Consider the following 14139-nt stretch of genomic DNA (forward strand, 5'->3'; position numbering starts at 1 on the left):
GTGCCAGCCAGCATCTACTGTCATAACTAATACATTATACAAAGATGGGTATTATATCGCAAATTTTTGTGAAAGAAAGTGAAAGTTGATTTTTCTTTTAAAATCTCTACTTAGTTTTTTAAATGAACAACCTGAATCAGTCTATAGTCTCATATTAATTAACTTCACATTGAAGAATTAAAATTGTGCCAAAACTCATATCTACAGAGAGTCCAAAACTATTAGGTCATTAAATATGAAATGTCCAATTTCAAATCAAAAATGTAGTTTATTATATCTCGAAAAAGAAGCAGTACAATAATCAAAGTGTGCGCCTAAACTGTAGACCCAGTTTTGCCATTTTAACGGTAGCTTGTTTATGCCAACAGCAAAGAAGCCTGGAGAGTGGAGTTGAAATCACAAAAGGCATTTTCCATAGCTTGTTGAGAATTTAATATTTTTCCTTGAAAGAAGTGGTCCAAAGCCTGGAAGAAGTGGTAGTCAGTTGGTGCAAGATCTGTACAGTGGATAACAGAGTTTCTAAGGCCAGCATCTGTACTTTGAGCATTGTTGTTTGTGTGACGTGGTCTAGCATTGTCTTGCAAGAGGATTGGCCTCTCTCTATTGACCCATCTCAGCTGCTTCTTCCCAAGCATCCTCATCATTTTGTCCAATTGGTTGCAGTAGACATTGGCTGTAATTGACCAAGTTTCTTGAAGCTGTAGTGGATAATACCAGCGCGAGACCACCAAACAGACACTGTTAGCTTTTTTCAATAAATATTCAAGTTTGGACTGTGTTCGGCACTTCATCTTTATCCAACCATTGTGCCAAACACTTGCGATTGTCAAAAAGAATCCATTTTCATCACGTGTAACAATATGGTGTAGAAATGGTTCATCTTTATGTCATGACAACAAAGAAAGGCAAGCTTCGAGACAATTTCTCTTCTGATGCTTGTTTAATTCATGAGGAACCCATCTATCCAGCTTCTTTACCTTGCCCATTGGTTTCAAATGGCCCAATATTGTTGGAATAGTAACATCAAACCTTGATGCCAATTCACGTGTAGGTTGAGATGGATTCACTTCCATTACAGCTTTCAGCTCATCATTATCCACCTTGGTCTCAGGTCACCCACATGGCTCATTTTCAGGATTAAAATCACTAGAACAGAACTTCCCAAACTATCGACATACTGTATGTTCATTAGCCACATCTTTCCCAAACCCTTCATTGATATTTCAAGGTATCTGTGCTGCATTGGTTCCATGATGGAACTCATATCCAAAAATAACCCCAAAATCTTTGACTTATCCATGGTTTCACAAAAACTGCTCTAAAAAAAATTTGAAAGATAATCACAAGCCAAAACGTGCGTTGGGAAGACGTGTGTTGGGAAGGATGTACCTTCACAATAAAAATAAAGCAAGTGTCCAGTGAAATATCAAAGATATAAACTGTCAAACTTAGTACTTAAGGAAATTGGACATTTTATGTTTAATAACCTAATATATTAGCTATTAACTTTATATTTTAAAGTATTTATAAATAATAAAATTAACTGACATTTCATCAATGTAATGTTGATAGGAAATTGTAGTGAGCAAAGATAGGGTTAAGAGGTAAACAGTATAATATTCAGCCCATGAGTAATTCAAGTTAGCTGTATTGCCCTAGAAAATAGTCTAGTGGCACCAAAGACTGTTCCAGGTTTAATATTTATACACTGGGTATTAGCATAGTTTCCCACATAATATTACAAATACTTGACACAACAAGTAAACATATCTTTGGCTCCAGTTTGTTGGAGCTATAATATATGCATTTCACTTCAAGATGACATGGCTCAGAGCTGCATTTTAATTTTTATTTCTTCCATCTGAAAATATAATTACGTAACTGAGAAAAAAGGTCTCTTGTAAAGAAAACAGAATTTTGTAGCTTTGTATTTGTTAAGTTAGGTTTTTTTTCCTTCGCAGTATGTAGTAGGCTGGTTTGGGGAGTTAGCGTAATCTTTTAAAAATGCCTTGTCTTTGCAACTGTAAATTTCTTCCTTATTGGTTCAAAAATAGAACTACCATGTTTCATTGTAATAGTAAGCTATTTAGAGAGGTTATGAAAGCAGTTGCATTTTTAACAGTATTCTTTACATACTGTAAAGAGCATGTACAGCATTACATACTGTACATAGAGCATTTTTTTTTTTTTTTTTTTTTTTTGAGACAGAGTCTCACTCTGTTGCCCGGGCTAGAGTGCCGTGGCGTCAGCCTAGCTCACAGCAACCTCAAACTCCTGGGCTCAAGCGATCCTCCTGCCTCAGATCCCAAGTAGCTGGGACTACAAGCACGCGCCACCATGCCAGGCTAATTTTTTTCTCTATATTTTTATCTCTTATATTTTTATTTAGTTATCCAGCTAATTGATTTCTATTTTTTTAGTAGAGATGGGATCTCGCTCTTGCTCAGGCTGGTCTCAAACTCCTGCATTCAAACGATCCACCCGCCTCGGCCTCCCAGAGTGCTAGGATTACAGGCGTGAGCCACCGCGCCCGACCACCCATAGAGCATTTTTAACACCATGGTACCCTGTTCCTCAGGTAGACCTTTCAATTCTTTTAAGAGTCAGGAAAGTTAAGATCTGGACATCTCCATAGATTTGCCCTGTAACTCTGGGGCAGTTCCTTGCTTTTATTTCCCCTCCTTGTTAAATGAAGATAATCAAATTGATGTTAAACCCACCTCACAGGGGTGTTGTGAGGAGTAACGTGAAACTATCTTCTGAGCCTACTACCCCTTCTCTTGCACTAAGAAGTGCATTGTCCTAAAAGTGGGTCATGGTTTTACATGAATGGGTTTTGAGGTATTTTTCTCTGAACAGTATTAACAGGTAAGTTTGCCGTTTATTTCTCTGAATTGCTCTAGGGCCATCTCAGTAGATCATAACTTAATGTTTCATTCACTAAGATTGAATTTTTCCCTCTTAATGTCAAAGGTTGGCTGCCTTGCAAAGATTATAGAAGTATCAAAGGCTGACCTGAAGATCAAGTGTGTTTATATTTCTATTGTATGTCTAGCTATTTAAATGTACATTTTATGATGGAGTATAACAAGTTATTTCTACAGGAAAATAAACACTTTATTTAAAGGACTTACTTCAGTGTTTGCACATCTGCATATTTGTTTTAAGCCTAAAACTGACCGAGGTACACGTCACTCTAGTGCCTCCCTCCTCAGGGGCCCCCGTCTCGCCTCCGCTCTCTTCCCTTGCTGGGGGCAGCCTTCCTCTGTCACCAAATGGAACCATTGGCGCTTACTGATCTTCATTCCAAAAGTGCTTCTTGATCCTCACAGCACAGTGAACAAATACTGCAGTTTCTTCACCTTGGAAATGCTTCCCAGATATTTGTTGTTGCTGTTTAGAGAAAAGGTCCCACTCTGTTGCCCAGGCTGGCCTTGAACTCCTGGGCTCCAGGGATCCTCCTGCCTCAGCCTCCCAAGTAGCTGTGACTACAGGCGTGCACTCCCACCCCTGGCTCCAGAGAGTTTAAAAAGAAAAAACTTTCACCTTTGAGCCTACCTGTGGGTTGTTAGGCTTAGTGCCCTCTCACACTGTGACCTCACTGATTCCCCTGGCTCCAGGTCCCTGCAGCTAGATCCTGGTATACCGCAGATATAACAGGTATAACACTATGTCCACTGTCCTGGTCAGAAATCTTGATTGTTTCCCCCCTTGTTCACTGGGCTTACTTGTAAGACCCTGTCATCTATTCCTTACTTGTCTCTTCAGCATCCTTAGTTACTTCCGGGTAGAATCCTTTTACAACTGAATTGGCCTAATCTCCCCCCTACATAGGTCTTGCACATCCCCACCAGTGTCCTTGTGTCCATCCCGTTTGCCCAGCTCACTGTTTAACCTTTCAAGGATCACCTCAAGGGTCAAGATCACAAGGCCTTTCCAGACTGCACCTTCTCTCAGACAACTGGGTGGATTTTGTGCTCACTTTGCATTCATTGCTACTTTGACCTCTCCACTTTCATACAGACAGACTTGGTGTTATCATGTGTCGCTTTATTGTGCTTCCCAGATACTGTGTTTTACAAATCAAAGGTTTGTAGACCCCTGCATCAAGCAAGTGTGTTGGTGCCATTTTTCCAACAGCATGTGCTCACTTTATAAAGTCTCTGTGTTACATTTTGGTAATTCTCATAATATTTCAAGCTTTTTCATCATTTATATCTGTTATGGTGATCTGTGATCAGTAATCTTTGCTGTTACTATTTTACTTGTTTTGGGGCTCCCTGGATAAATGTGTGTGTGCTCACTGCCGCTGACCACTCTTCCCCCATCTCTCTTTCCTCAGGCTTCCCTACTCCCTGGGACAACGATATTAAAATTAGGCCAATTAATAACCCTACAATAGACTCTAAGTGAAAGGAAGAGTTACATCTCTCACTTTTAAATCAAAAGCTAGAAATGATTAAGCTTAGTGAAAAAGGCATGTCGAAAGCCAAGACAGGCCAAAAGTTAGACCTCTTGTGCCAAACAGTTGGCCAAGTTATTAATGCAAAGGAAAAGTTCTTGAAAAAAATTAATTAAAAGTGCTACTCCAGTGAACACAGATGATAAGACAGGCTTTTTGCCGATAGAAAGTTTTAGTAGTCACACCAGCCACAGCATTCTAAGCCAAAGTCTAAACCAGAACAAGGCCTTAACTCTCTTCAATTCTATGAAGGCAGAGAGATGAGGAAGCTGCTGAAGAAAAGTTTGAAGCTAGCAGAGGTTGGTTCATGAGGTTTGAGGAAAGAAGTCACCTCTGTGACATAAAAGTGCAAAATGAAGCAGCCAGTGCTGACATAGAAGCTGCCGTAAGTTACATAGAAGATCTAGCTAAGACAATTGGTGAAGGTGGTTACATGAAACAACGGATTTTCCATGTAGACGAAACATCCTTCTATTGGAAGAAGATGCCATCTAGGACTTTCTTAGCTAGAAGGAGAAGTAAATGCCTGGCTTCAAAGCTTCAGAGGACAGGCTGACTCATTAGGGGCTAACACAGCTGGTGACTTGAAGTTGAAACCAGTGCTCATTGGCCATTCTGAAAATCCCACGGCCCTTAAGAATTATGCTAAATCTGCTCTACCTGTGCTCTATAAATGACAACAAAACCTGGATGATAGCACATCTGTTTACAGCATGGTTTACTGAATATTTTAAGCCCACTGTTGAGAGCCTCCACTCAGAATAAAAGATTCCTGCTCATTGAAAATGTACCTGGTCACTCAAGAGCTCTGATGGAGACGTCCACGTTCTGGAAGGCCTGCAACAGGCAGAACACCTGGGAATGCTGAACGTGTATGAGTTGGGCTAAGAGATGCTGGGAGAACTGTGTGAGGACCCAAGGTGCCTACTTTGAAGGAGACTGAGGCATCATTGTCCTATGTACAATGTTTCTTGTATCTTGTATCTTCAATAAATGTCTCTATTTTTCATATTATGGACAGACCACGTGTACACAATCTCATTCCAATGAATGCTAGTAGGTGATTTTTGTTACGATCATAAAGTATCCCAAAACATATTTAATATCGAATGGCTAAAACATGCAGCAAGGATTTTAAAACTTGCCACCTTCTTCCTCTCTATCAATCACAATCTTTTTTTCCCTACTGCTCACTATCATTAATAATACTACTGGCTAGATGCTCCTTAGTAAACATCAGACAGAAAATAGAGCCTTGTCATATTTAAAACCAAAGACTGACAGACATCATCCTGTCTTCCTTTATAACTTCTTTTATCTACACTCTTGCTAACTTGGGCTTTATTTAAAACTTACTTCACATTAGTAGTATACGTGCCAACTCCTCTAGATCACCACGTATCTGAATGATTTTCTTCTCAAACCATAACACTGCTGAATTTGTACTAAGAAAGATCACTGCTTGTGGTCACCTGTGGCAGGAGCATTGTGTTGTCACCGTTTTCTTGCAGGGAGCCAGTGTGACACACTGAAAGTGTCCTAATGAATGTGGCCATGTGTGCACGAGGATCTGTGCCCTCCTAGTCATTTGGTTCTCTGGTCCTTCCAAAGGGCCACTCTTTCTGAGGGAGGGAAGAGCTGCACTGTCCTGGTAGTGTCACACCCCTCCTGCAGCCACCATCTGATAGTCCATAAAGGGACACCAGCGTCAGGGACAGACATTCTGCAGCCATGGCCTCGGGCCTTCTCGAAGCTTGGATTCTCCGTAAGAACAGACGTTTCCCAGGAAGCTGCCATCTTTAGTTCTCCCATTTTCGAGTGTCTTTCCACTAAAATACACACTGTCCCTCCATATGCACAGGGGATTGGTTCCAGGACCCCCTTGGATACTAAAATCCTTGGATGCTCAAGTCCCTGATATAAATCGGCATGTGCGCACCCTCCTGTATACTCGATATCATCTCGAGGTTACTGATAATACCTAATACAATGTAAATGCTGTGTAAACAGTTGTCATACTGTATTGTTCTATATTGCTTTTTATTTGTATTATTTTTATTGGTTTTTCTCCCTGAATATTTTTGATCGGCAGTTGGCTGACTCCACGGATGCAGAGGCTGTGGCCCTGGAGGGCTGGCGACCGCACGTCTAGTAATTCTCCTGTGCACGCAGTGTCTCTGCTCACGCTCACCGCGCAGCATCCTACGCCGCCTACACACCCCAAACAACTACCAGATGTCTCTGCTTTCTAAGTTAAACCTTGATTTAGAAATTTTATTTATTTGTTCATTCACAGAGTACAGTCCCACGTGCCACGCTTGCTCTGGGCTCTGGGGCAGCGCAGCCAAGGGGACGCAGAGTCCCGCGCTCACCTGTGCTCTGGGCGCGCGGCCTGGGCTGGCTGCGGGGACCTGCTGGAAGTGGTGCCAGCTGCTTTGAGAGTGGTCGTGTTATGGTTTCATTTCAGATTCTCTCTTTAGTAGCATATGCTCAAATTCAGAAGAATAAATAAAATTCTAAATGTGAGAGAACATGACATTTCCTGAAAAACTGCGAACCTAAAACCATAATGCTTTTCTGGCTTCTCCTTTTCTGTGACATAACAGACCTCATTAGTCAAGGAGTGTTGCTAAATGCTCAGAAAACTAGCTTTTAATCACTTCTGTACTGGCTTCGGTTGTGATGTTGCTGCTGTCTTGTTGCTGGGGCAGGACGGAAAGGGGACGGCCAGGGGACAGCTCTGTTGTCACCGCTCCCTAAAGCCTGGCGATTTCTGCTCTAGGTGCTGCACTGGTGGCATCTTACAGTTGTGGAACACCAGCAGCGCGGAGTTTCTTTTCTTTTAAGTTGGACAGATTTCCAAATCTGACATCACTTTTTGCTTCCCTCTCTCCCTCTCTCCTTCCCTCTCTCTCCCCGCTTCTCTCTCCCTCCCACCCTCTGTCCCACAGTGCCATCCGTGTGGCAGAGGGAGAGTGGAGGGCACCGCGGTGAGACTGTGCCTTTCCACGTTAAGTGCCGTGTTGAGCAGGGAAGCGACACGCGTGGTTTCTTTATTTGGGCTCCACTCTCTCGCTTTCTAAGCACACCACAAGGATGTCTTCGGTCAGCTGATCACCGTGGCAGGGCCCTTAACTGCTGAATAAACAGAATGGAAGTCAAGCAAATCACAAATACAGACAGAGGCATAATTACAAGGGAACATTTTAAGTTGAAAACATTGCTCACCCGGAAAAACTTTACAGAGAAAAGTCGAAGCTATTTTCAGTGTTCCCTTCAGACATATTTTCTTACAGCGTTGATATTTCCATAGTTCAAAAGAAACTATGAGAGCAGGCGATTAAGGTTTTGATTCATTCCACAAGACAGCACAAACGTGGTCCGGCCCACCTCAAAGCACCTGATTATTGATCCCAGGAAATGAGCACGTGGGGAGGGAGCAGGGAGAAGGGGCGCCAGGCCCCCCTCGTCTCCTCTCCCTTCTCTGTCACAGAAGAAGCTGTCAGAAAATTCGAGTGCAGCATCCTCTTCGATGCGCGAGAACAGAGTCCTTCCTACAAAGGGCAGGTACCGACCATCTCCGACAGCTGCGAGGGCATCTAAACTTGAGCAAGACCCATCCCTGCCCATCCACAAAGCAGAAGTGGAAAAATACCTAGAAGTGACCACAGTGTCGGCGCACACTGCCCGCAGGGGCAGCAGCCAGGCTGGGGAAGCGGGAGCGCCCCAGAGGCTGGTTTCATCCTGGGTTCTCAGACGCCAGGCTTCAAGCCATCGCCAGCCCATAACTGATTTTTTTAATGTTCTGTAGCAAAGTTAAAAAAACAAAAAATGAGAACAATGCACTGAATTTTAAATTCTTTTAAGGCTGCCTTTTATTCTAACATCCTAAAATATTTTATAGACCCTCACCCCCTTGAGAAGTGGCCTAACAGCAGATCTTTCAAATCCAAAGAGCATCCTTGTCAGCAGTAGCCACGAGGCCTGGTTGGAGACACCAGCGATTAGACATGGGCAGGGTCCCCGGAGGGTCTGCACTGGGGGACTCGACAGACAGACTCCCAGAATGCGGCCTGGTGCTAAGAGAGGGGCATGGGGTCTTCAAGATTCAGCTCATCAGAGGAGGCCAGTGTCCTTGTGCAGTGGCCCTAGTAGCCCACTGTGCTTGGCCAGGGGCTGGACACAGCCTTCAGGAAGCTGTGGGCAAAGATGACTGTGGATCCTCCCCCAGCAGGACTCCTGTGTGGTGGCTCTGGTGGCTGTCACTGCCCTGCCTTGAGCCCCAAGTTCCACTTTATCTCCTCACTGCAGGTCTGGGAAGCAGCTTCTCCATGGGCCCAGAGGTTGGTGGGACAGTAGGTCTTATCCTGTCCCTCCTCCATCGTCCCCTCAGAGTTCTGCGTACCCTCAGCCGGCCACTCAGCAGGTTATGGGGTGTGCTGCTGGTGTGACCCAACCTTCTTTCCCAGGGGTGCTGAGTCTGCACTCAGCTGTCACCGGCTGACTGCAAACGCCTGTCCGCAGTTACAGTGTGGCACAGGAGTACCGAAGGTGGCCAAGTGCGTGGCCTGGGCTCCACACGAACTCCTCCCTGACCTCTCTCTCCTCCTAAGATGAGGACGGGGACCCTTCACCTGCTGGTCACTGCAGGCAAGGAGTCAAGGTGCCTGCCACAAGGTGCCTTGGATTCCACAAGACCTTGCCGTGTGCTCTGGCCAGAGTGCCCTCCCTTTCTGGGCCGCGACCTACAGCCCTGCAGAGCCAGCGTCAGGAGGAGAAGCACACAGCCCCCAGCAGTCACTGATGGTCACTTCTGTGCCACCCTTGTCTCCTGGGCCATGTGTTCCTGCTGGGAACATAGTACCACAGGGAGACGTCTGACGTCTTACCTGGACTGCATCCTGAACGGTGGCAGCCTGTCTTCTCGGAGGGCACCTGCTAAGCTGGCGCTTCAGCTGTGCCGTGCAGCCCCCTGCTGCTGGGGTGCAGCGTGTGGTATGACCAGCAGTCTTGGGGTCCGGGGACCGACTGCTCCTGCACAGATCTTGCTGTGCCACGTGGGACTCTGTGCCCAGGGATAAGGCGCTAAGGACGCCCCGCCACGGTGGCGCTGGCTGAAGCTCGTGGGCAGGAAAGACGGATCCACCCCAGGAACAAGCAGACCCTTATTCCAGGACAGACTGAGCTACATGGAGTCGATGGGCCACAGGGGTCTGGTCACTGCCCACTCCGCGTTGGCTGTCACGCTTACAGGCCTCCCACAGCACCTTAGCAAGAGTTTGCCCCATCCTCTGGAACCCCTGCCAGGGTGTTAAATCCTGCATTCCAATAAAATGCTCCCAAATCGATGAATTCTTGTTTATCCAGTCTTATATTCGAGCCCCTGGATCACGCCCCCTCGGAATCCTACCGCAGAGGTACTCCCCGGCTCCTGCCGGCACCAGCTGTCCGTGATCCCTGCAGCTCCTCTGGGGCGTAATCACTGTCCGTCCTGATCGGGGCGCCCTGTGCTGGGACTGAAGCCTGTTACCAGCTTGGCGGCCAGGAGAGTGAGTGCAGCTCCTCAGGGCAGAGGCTCTACCGTGTCTTTTGGCACAGGACCTCTCACTAAGAACGGTGGGCCCCCTCAGAGGCACCCATGCACATGTCCTCTGTGCTTGTGGGCTGTGTTCTCCCAACCAGAGCAATGACCTTAGCACAACAGACCTGCCTCTGCTGGGCATTTAAACATCCCTGAAGTTCTGTGACTGTCAGATCCTCAATCCAGTGTTCAGCTGTGCCCGCTCCTCCACTACAGGAGACACCAAAGAGGCCCTCTTGCTCCCACACCGAGCCTTTAACTGCTCATTAGTTCTTACCCTCCTTCGGCCAGGGCTCCATACGGCTTAGCAGTTACAGCCGTGCACCCTCCTGCAGCCACTGTGTGCCTGTGTCTTTCAAATACCTCCCTAGTCTGATCGTGGCCTAATTCTATTCCACGTGGGCAATAGGATGAACGGGCATCATAAGAGGCACAGTATAGCACTGGCCGGATGATCATTCGTGGGAACATTCTGGATGCAGAGAAAGCTGTAGAAGTACCTGTGAGATCTGAAATGGAAGAGGGTTCTGAGCACATCATTTAAGCCCTTGTCTGCCTTAGTCTCCTCATCCCAAACCCCACTTGATGATCGGCTGCGAGGATGAAATGCTAGCGTGCGAAAGGCACCAGCACAGCGCCGGCACGCAGGGAGCACGCAACAGCAGCACCAGGGGACAGTTTACTCTGGACTCCTCCCTCCCCGTCCTCCCTAACGCAGAGGAGCACAGGCTCGTCGCTCACTCCCATACAGCATGTTTGCCAAGATACTCTCCTGCACCCTGCTTCTTCTCGTCAGTAAAACCACATCCCGTGCCTCATCGACTCCTGCTCTGTCTGTGCTCCCCTTGGGAGGAAGTGGCCGTCCCAGGGCCAAGGAGGAGTCCTCCAGATTCCCCATGAGCTCACCCTCCCTGCACTGGAGACAGCCACACGCAGCTCCAGGTCTACCTGGTGGACGGGCTCTAGCCGGGGACGGCTCAAACCTGCACCGGGAAGACCCTGCTTCTCTGCAAATTGCATCACTGGCTGGAAATTTGCAGTGAACAGGAAGGGAGTTGATGGCCAATTTTGGCCCGAAGCAGTAGTTTTCCAAAATTTTTAGCAGCTGAACTCTTTTTCCAAATAAAATTTTACCGAAACCTTCAACATATAAAACAGATAAAAGGTGGACTTGCCGGGGTCGGCGTGAGTGTGGGCTCTGTCTGCTCAGCCTCCCCAACCCCCACCCGAGACGGGCTCCCATGGCAGAGGCTCAGAGCCCTGGTCTAGATCCCTGGTCCTTTGTCAATTCGGCTCTCTGAGCCTCAGTCTCTTTCTCGATTGACATTCAAGCATCAGACAGTGCCAGGCATGGAGGATACAGCTGCAAACACGGCCAGCGGGGGGGGGGGGGGGGGGGGGGGGGATCGGCGGGGAGCTGAAGGGGGTCTGAGGCAGGGGGCGGCTGGCACGTCTGCCAGGTGCTTGGGCCTCCTGCCAAGGGACCCTGAGGGTCCCTGCTATTAACTGAGCTTCAAAGGCTAAGCCCTGGGGAAGGGAGGTGGGGCTGGAGCAGAGGAAACTGGCTCAGAGGCCCAGGCCTGGATGTCTGAGGAGCTCACAGAAGCCCAGGCAGCCTGGAGTCCGGAGAGAGGAGAGAGTGAACGTGGCCCCCGCAGAGGCGGGTCTGAGGCCGCCTCATGAACCGGGGTCTTTGGGAAGGAAGGCACAGAGGGCAAGACCATGCCTGGTCAGGGCTGCCTTTTCCAGCAGTGCTCGGGCAGCAGGCGCAGGGAACGGGCTGGGGGCAAGAGGCGAGAGCTGGGGCAAAGGAGCAAACGGGCAGTTCACAGGCGGAGAAACAGCAGCCTCTGCCAAAGGGAAAAGCCTCAGCGCTCAGCGTCCCTTGTGAACAGGAGCGTGCAAATTAACCACAGGGAACTGCAATCCACACCCATCACCTTAGCAACTGCAGAAAAGCTGCCAATACCTTTTTGGTGAGAATGTGAAAAACAAGCTCTCAAACCGTGAGCAGAATCGAATGAGGTTGAGGACGTGTCTACTCAGCAATTCTACTTCCAGGGAGGAACCTTACAGAAACTCGTACCCAAGCGGAGGGAGAAGAGAGTAAGAACGTTTATTAAAGCATGGTTTGTAACGCAAAAAAGAGAAATAAGCTAAACGTCCACCAATAAGGGAGGAGATATGTGAATTGGGGCAAATTCAAAGCATGAAATCTATGCAGCAATTCAAATAAACCGAAGCCACCTGCACTAACAGAGCTCCCTCTCGGTCTGCAATGCCAGGTGGGAAGGAAAGGTGCAGGCAGAAGGATATATGACGCTTGCACCACTTACTGCAAAGTCTATGTGTGTTCAGCCCGGCATGTAGGGAAGACATAAAAAGTAGACGGGAGGGCGCAGAGCAGTTCCAGAGCTGTGGATACCCCTGAGAGGGGACGGGGGACGGGACCCAAAGCCGTAAAGAGGGTTTCAGCAACATCTATTGATATAATATTCTCTTTCTTTTAAACATTCAATGCATCGAATGGCTAATGTTAGCATTTATAAAATCTGAGCAGTAGCTGCATAGGCATTTTATTAAGAAAGTTTGGGGGGCAAAAAGTTGATTGGCGTCATCCAGGAGAGGACCCCACAGGAGTGCTCCCTGTGGGGGCGAGGCAGTGGGCAGGTACGGGCAGAAGGTTCAGGACATTGGACACAATGAAGTGAAGAGGGGAGGGTCAAGGGTGCCGCCAGCTTCTGGCGGGGCGGCCGGCCAGGCAGATGGCGGTGTGGTTGGTGGAGACAGGGAACATGGAGAGCGCAGCAGGCGTGTGGACAGCGCGAGGTCAGGTTGGAACATGTGCAGGGGTGTCCCATAGAGCTGGGGGAGAGAAGCCACCCCTTGGTGACGGTTCACGCAGAGGAAGATGGCAAGGACCCGCGAGACAAGAGCAGTCTATCTAGCGCTCCCGACCAGGCGGAGCAGGAGAAAGAGGCAGCAAAGGGAGAATTGGACGTATGGGAATCTCAAAACAGCCCAATTTTAAAAAGCAAACAGAGGAAATGTCCACAACAACTAAAACAGACAAAAAATTGCTATTTTTAATAGGTGTAGTATTCTTAGAATGAATAACCTGAGATGTTGATTACCAAATAGGTAAAATACTTGAGCAGATGGTTCACCAAAGAGGAAATAAACATGTTAACAAACATACGGAAAAATTTCAATCAAAGACATGTTAAACACACCGAAAAACAGTTAATCAAAGAAATGGACTCGAAGCTTGTCTCCTATCAAATTGCTGGTGTGGTGCTGATGACAGTGGTTAGGGGTTTGCTTTTAATGAATTCTTGCTGGTGAAGGAGTGATAAAGCCTATTACTGGTGATGGTACAGATTTGCACACCTTTTTGGAAGGCAGTTTGGCAATAGGCATCAGAGGCTTTAAAATATCAGTTACTTTGCTTGCATCTAATAACTCCTTTTTGGGTAAATTCTGGAAGGCTGGAAAAGCTTTAAATGCCGAAGGTATTTTTTATTTATAATAGCAGAAAAAGAAAAATAAATAATGTGCCATAAGTAAATTATAGTCTCTCCATGGGAAAAATGTAGTTCCAACAGACCATCTTTGCAAAGTTTCTAATAAGATGAAGAAATGCTCATGTTATATTATTTTTTAAAAACCAGGAGTTTTAGTTATACCTGCAAAATGATCTCAACCACACACCTAAGAACAACAAAAACCTTACATATTGAAAACATACTAACAGGAAATATATCAAATGTTAAGTGTTTGGGTTTTTTCCTTGTCACTTTTCCTTATTTCCTGTGTTTCCTATATAAGGAATGTATTTCTTTAATAATGTAATGCACGTGCACATTATTTTTCTGAATAAAAATTAATCTTACGGCTTTTGCTCAGAATGTGGACTTGTACACTGCTTGGGTGCCGTGAGGTGCACAGTGAGGAAGAGCACAATCCCCAGCTTGCAAAAGAGCTGGACATTGGGGTTCCAACATCACTAACAACACATGACAAAAAGTCATGTGACTTTCTCATTGCACCAGGTTAGTTTCAGCTTCAGCTGGTTTTTGTTGTTGTTTTTTTTTTT

Source organism: Eulemur rufifrons, chromosome 15 (assembly GCF_041146395.1).
Source record: "Eulemur rufifrons isolate Redbay chromosome 15, OSU_ERuf_1, whole genome shotgun sequence".
In the NCBI taxonomy this organism is placed as follows: Eukaryota; Metazoa; Chordata; class Mammalia; order Primates; family Lemuridae; genus Eulemur; species Eulemur rufifrons.